The following is a 6,502-nucleotide window of genomic DNA, read 5'->3' as shown; positions in this document are numbered from 1 at the left end:
GATATTAATGACGACGTCGTGTGAACGGATACAGCGTTAAATCGATATATCGGCCATTAAACCGATTTAAAGTCGCAGTGTAGACCTGGCCTAGGAGACAACAGAGACTCTGCGAGGGAGGGTTGCTTCTCCTTACTTCCCTTTCTGGCTCATGATGAAAATGGCTCAGTAAGCTGTGACCCTTGCCTCTAAAGAGAGAGAAGGGCTACGTGGAGGGTCACAGTAAGCCTCCGAGGCTAGCAAAATCTGCCAGGAAATGCGGGACCCACGGAGACAAGGACAGAGCTTTGTCACACCTTTCTGATTCCAAAAAGGGTAATTATCAATAAGCCATTGTTTGATTACATTTTACAGGGACACAAAACATGTCATGCCCTGCATACCTTGCATGCATGTATGGAAAATTAAGGATACCATTCCCTAAATAGGGATTGATCCTACAATTGTCAATCCTTACACAATCGCCATGCTTTCGCTTGTCTTCAGCCCATTTGCAGAACTGTATGCAATACCCAGTGGCATTATTTATTTCACACCATAACTGACTTGGGCTTCTTGCTGTTACTTCAGTGAGAGAGGCTTCCTCATATTCCCAAACTTGGATTGTTGTTTCTGCATTTTCTCACTTTTAGATCCTGCTTCTATTAGTACCAGAAACTGCCAGGCTGGCTGTTTTGTATTGTAAAGTAGGGGCTTCCACACCTAGGTGCTGGAAAACAGGTGCCACTCCTCCTCTCCCTCCCCCAGGGTTAACTGCACCATCACTCTGTCTCCTACTTGCCAATCTACATTTTGGGCTTGTTTGTTAAAGCATACTGTCGTTTTGTCATGATCCTGCCCCTGCTCCTCTGCGATATACATAACATGTCTTATAAATTTTCCCCCAGCTGTCTTACTCATTGTTCTGTGATCTACCCTTCCTTCATTAGGTTTGGCATGGGGACAGTGAACAAATGTTCAGGGAGTTTCATCTCTCTGCCTGTCATGACAGTAACAGGAGAGACACCAGTTTTATTTTAGATCCCTCTTAAAGCCATAAGAATAAAAGGCAACTTTTCATCCCAGTCTTTACCTGATTCACACACCACCTTCTTTAACGTTTTTTTTAATCTGTTTGTCTTTTCCACCAAGTCAGAAACTTGACGTGGTAGCGTATGTGAAATTTTTGCTGTTTCGAGTATGATGCAAGCATCTTTCTTTATCTTCTCAGTGCAGGTTGTTCCTTGATTATTGTCAGGGGCATTCCCCACCTAGAAAAGACTAAAACCTCTCCAGCACATCATCAGAGATGTACAGCGTATCCTGAAAGATGATCCCCCACTCTCACAGATCTTGGGAGACAGACCTGTCCTTACTTACAGACAGCCCCCCAACCTGAAGCAAATACTCACCAGCAACCACACATCACTGAACAAAAACACTAACACAGGAACCTATCCTTGCAACAAAGCCTGATGCCAACTCTGTCCACATATCTATTCAAGTGACATCATCATAGGACATAATCACATCAGCCATAACTCAGGGGCTCATTCACTGCATATCTTAAGCAGAGTCACGGAAAGCTCTCCCCTGAACATCTGGTGGTGAATTATGGGTCAGTGTGGGAAAGGAATTTTAGGTCTTTGCATTGGCACACCCACCCACCTAGCATAGCCCCGGCAGCTGGAATGGTTATTTGACAGCTCTGGGAATCCCAATTTCTTTTTACTGGGCAGGAGAAATGAAAGTGTGTCAACCCTGAGTATGTGAATAGGAACTATAGACTGCTTTATGACAGAGATGTCTGGTAATCATTAAGTAGCAACTTGCTAGACAAGGGACATGGTGCCAAAACCCATTGAAATGAGAGAGGTTGGGGACTGGTGTTGTACTTCATGGTATGGGCCCCTTTGAGGGCTTGAACACCATTGCCATCCCGCCTTTCCTCCACTTTGAAGAGTAGAGTAATTTTTGATTTATTAGGAAGTCCATCTAGAGCTGCTGAGTGAATTACGGTGGGCAATGTGCACCAGCACCAGGGCTCTCCTAGCTACAAGCTGAAATTCACTAGAGTTGAAATTCACTAAATAGAGCTAAGCTTACTGAGCTGAGATCACTGAGTGCTGTGTTAATTAGTGGGGGAGGGGGAGCCTGAAGATCTATTGCTAAGTGACTGGCATTGTGAGCAAATTTGTAGCATTGTTGGAGCAGCCCATGGAAACAGTGAGTGGAGCGGTTTGCAGGGAACGGCTGGAGTGCTCACAGGTCGGCTGGAGGGAGCAGCACAGCTGGTAAGATGAAGGCTGCAGCAGAACTCCACAGAGAGGCAGAGCAGTTGGCCCTGGCCCATGTAAAGGTGCCCTAACACCTTGTGTTGTGCCCTCCCCCTTTTCAGCACCCAGGCTGGGAGGGTTAAAACGCTGCAGATAAACTTTGACTCTGGGGTGGCACGACTCAGAACTTTTGGGTTGTTGGACTTTGGGAATGTTGGACTTAAAACCCCAAGGGGGAAAAGGAACATTGCCATGTACTTGGGAGGTGGTTTTTCTTATGGTTGTGTTATAATACCTGTTTGTGGTGTTTCTCCAATGGATGCCGCATTGTTTCCCTCCTTATTAAAAGGATTTTCTACACTCAAGACCTCTGTGCTTGCGAGTGGGGAAGTATCCCTACTAAAAGAGGCGCCAAGGGTGGTATGTTTTGCACTGGGTGGGGGCTCGAGCCGGTTTTTGCATTGTGTATCGAAATGGAACCCTGGATTCTGAACCACAGCCCTTGTTGCTGCCAACTCAGAGGGGCAGAAGGGTTGCATATCACCAATGTGATATATGCAATGTGCCGAAAATGCCCTCTGCCATGTACATTGGCCCAAACTGGACAGTCTCTACACAAAGAATTAAATGGAAGCACAATCTGACATCAGGAAATCATAACACTCAAAAACCAGTCAGAGAACACTCTTTAACTGTCTTGGTCATTCAATGACAGCTGCGGGTGGCATTTTGCACAAGGAAAAGCTTCAAAAACAGACTCGCAATTAGAGAACTGCTAGCTGGAATTGATATGCAAACTAGATATAACAATTTTAGGCTTGAATAGGGACTGGGAATGGCTGACCATTAACAAACATTGAATCTATCTCCCTGTAAAAGTATCCTCACACTTCTTTATCAAAACTGTCTGTACTGGCTATCTTGATATCACTTCAAAAAGTTTTTTTTTTTGTCCTCTACTTAATTGCCTCATCAGAGTTGGTAAGCAATCCCACCTTTTCATGCCTCTGTATATGTGTATTATGTCTCCTCAATATATGTTCCATTCTATGTCATCCAAAGAAGTGGGTGTAGCCCACGAAAGCTTATGCTCAAATAAATTTTATTAGTCTCTAAGGTGCCACAAGTACTCCTGTTCTTCTTGCAGATACAGACTAACACAGCTGCTACTCTGAAACCTAGAAGAGACATGCTCTAGTAATAATTTTGCTGTTAACAAATGCAGTGTCTTTTGTAGTAGGGAAGGCTTCTGTCCAGTTAGTAAATGCATCAACAACCACACGTAAATATTTGTTGCCTCTTCTTGTAAGTGGCAACTCTTCCACACAGTCTGTTTGCAGTCTTTCCTGATGACCCGTGAAGCGCTGTGCCTGGATAAATCCATGTTTTGTTTTTTCCTGGTTGATTATTTATAGCACAAACCGGGTAATGGTTAACATGCATTTTTTACATCTGTTTTACAATTGGGCCACCAGGCTACCTTAATTAGTTGCTGATAAGTGGCATCAGCATTTTGGTGGCAAATCATGCACCAGTCTTTACGTTTCTCGTTTAAGGTACTGTGATGAAATCCAAGCTAGGTAAGGCAGGAAGCAGCACTGGCTGCAGGGACGTGCTGGCTGCCACTTACCAGAGCTCCCATTGGCAAGAAACGGCAAACTGTGGCCACTGGGAGCTGCGGGTGGCCATGCAAATGTAAACAAACTGTCCGGTGGCCCACAAGCGGATTACCCTGATGAGCCACAGGTTGCCCATCATTGGTATACACTGTGTATTCCATGGGGAAATCCACATTCCTTTCATAGTTTTACTTCCACTTTTTATTTGCTATAGCATTCTATCAGCTATATATATTTTTATATGAAGTTTAACTGTTTATTTTAGGTTTGTTACAGATTTTTCGTTTACCCTTATTGAAGTGACAATCTGATTACTCAGAGCCACCTCAGTGTTCTTAATGGTGCTTTTTTTGTGCACCTCACCCCTGCCATTGCTCCAGAGGGACACTGTCTTTTTAATTTGTCATTTGTCTTCTGCAGCTCTTGGCTGCTATTTTATTACTAAAAAAAAAGGATCCGGAGTCATTCCCCCTTCTCCTCGTTCTGGCTACCCCTACCATGGCCATGTCCTCAGATCCTTATTTTAAAAGATATTGAACACTATAAAAGCATTGAGGTACATTGAGAGCTAAAGAACAAAGCCAAACACCACTAGCTAGCTATATCCGCCAAAAAATGCCTATCAGCTTTTCAACTTCGAATGAAAGATTCAAATGGATTTTTAGTAAAACATTTTTTTTTTTAAAAAAAAAAAAGCCAATTAATTTTAAACATATAAAGTAAGGTTTTACAAACCAGGAGTGTTGGTTCAGGTCCTTAAAACCTTACATAAATATATTTGTGTAATTACATTAAAAATTTTTTTGCTTAACATCCGTTGCGCTGCTCTCATTATTTTTATGCAACTGTACCCAGATTACATACCCATCTTGTACATTCGGAGGCAGTCAAGTTCCAGTGGAAACTCCTTATTTCCTCTTAGTGATTTTATTTAATTTAAGACCGTTCCTTTGGGAAAAGGGCCCATTTTTCTTCCAGAAAGACTATAAAAGCTCTTGGGGACAAAAATGTGGCAGTGATGGTAGCTACTACCTGACTTCCTTGTATAATTTGTTTGACTACCAGGGTTCTATTTGGTGTGACTGTACCAACTGCCATAATTTGTTTCTGTTATCAAACCAAGAATTCTCTTCTTATAACACTTTAACATGTCTACAACTCCCGACTGTTCAATTCCTTCCAAACTCTCTGAAGTGTTAATTTCTGAAAAGCTACTTTTAACTCCTCATTCTTTCCTTTAATCACTTACTTGTCTACAAAGTGATACACATTCATCAGCCGTTTTCTCTCAGCTGCACTGAGCTTATTTTGGGCCCTCCTACTCATTCTTCAGGATGGTGCACTTTACTGGAAAGACTTAACCAGCAAATACTGTACAATCCTTGTAACATAGCTGCCTTAGTCTGTGCTTTCTTTACCTTTAAGAAGACAGCATTCATATTTATCTCCTTGATCTCCCATGGGTCTTCTGCTTCTAAAATTTCAGTCACATTCAGTGGTGCTATGCCAAAAAGCTTGCTGCATAGGTATCCAAAGTACCTTCCTATATTCTCCTTACTTTATTGAATTTCTCTTTAGGAGAGAATTCTATACTGGCCCCAGAGCATAGGTCGCTATCCCTTCACTCTGAGGGTGTAGAGCAAATGAAATTAATGTCAAGGGTTATGCTGCAGTTGCCAAAATGTCAGAATTATTAATATTTGAAATTGATATGGGAAACCACCAAACACTAATTTAACCATAAATTCCTTTATTCAATCTAAAGGCCAAATGGTATTTATACAATTGCTCTAAACATGCCAAAAAGGATTGATTGATAAGAAATTTACTACATCCAAACAGTAACAAAACATGTATAAGCATTTGATTAAGATACTTACAAATGGGCTAAACTCAGGGGTGCTTAGTCCTATATTGGTCGGTTCCAATGTGGACAGGCAGGTATTAGCAATGAACCTTTAGGAGTTTACTTTTTTTATACACTTTAACAAACAAGTGATGTCACTGCCAATTACTGACTTTAGCTAAAAGCCAGCTTGAGACAATTCACCTTATTTCCAGTTTTAATCCAGATAAATTTTACAGCCTCCTTTCTTCCCAAGTATTAGGGGGCTTATTCCTTCACCCTCTCACTTCCCTGGTCCTTCTTGCATGAGCAAAGAGCAACAATACCCAAAGTCCAAAGGTGCAAACAATTTTTTATGTTAATTGGGGTGAACTCCCAGCAAGCATGATTCCAGTTTCCTTCCTTAGTGTCCCCCTTCCCAGCTCTGACACCACACAGCCTTGCCTGTGTCCCTGTTCCTAGTCCCTGTTCCCATTCCCCCCTCTTAGTGAAACATGATTCCAATTCCCCCATCCCCATTCCCTCCTCTTAGGCCAGGTCTACACGACGAGATAAAATCGATTTTAGATACGCAATTTCAGCTACGAGAATAGCGTAGCTGAAATCGAATATCTAAAATCGATTTACTCACCCGTCTTCACCGCGCGGGATCGATGTCCGCGGCTCGCCATGTCGAATCCGGAACTCCGTTTGTCTTGCTGGAGTTCCGGAATCGATCTAAGCGCGCTCTGCGATCGATATATCGCGTGTAGATGAGACGCGATATATCGATCCTCGAGCAA

At 42.5% G+C, this 6,502-nt stretch overlaps 1 protein-coding gene across 1 annotated transcript in view; it reads left to right on the top strand.

The window, feature by feature from the left end:
- FDX1 (ferredoxin 1) overlaps positions 1-6,502 on the top strand; it is a 56,334-nt gene that overhangs the window by 14,156 nt on the left and 35,676 nt on the right. The window lies entirely within an intron of this gene.

This window comes from Chelonoidis abingdonii, chromosome 1 (assembly GCF_003597395.2).
Source record: "Chelonoidis abingdonii isolate Lonesome George chromosome 1, CheloAbing_2.0, whole genome shotgun sequence".
NCBI classification, from domain to species: domain Eukaryota; kingdom Metazoa; phylum Chordata; order Testudines; family Testudinidae; genus Chelonoidis; species Chelonoidis abingdonii.
This window is presented reverse-complemented; position numbering and strand designations above follow the sequence as displayed.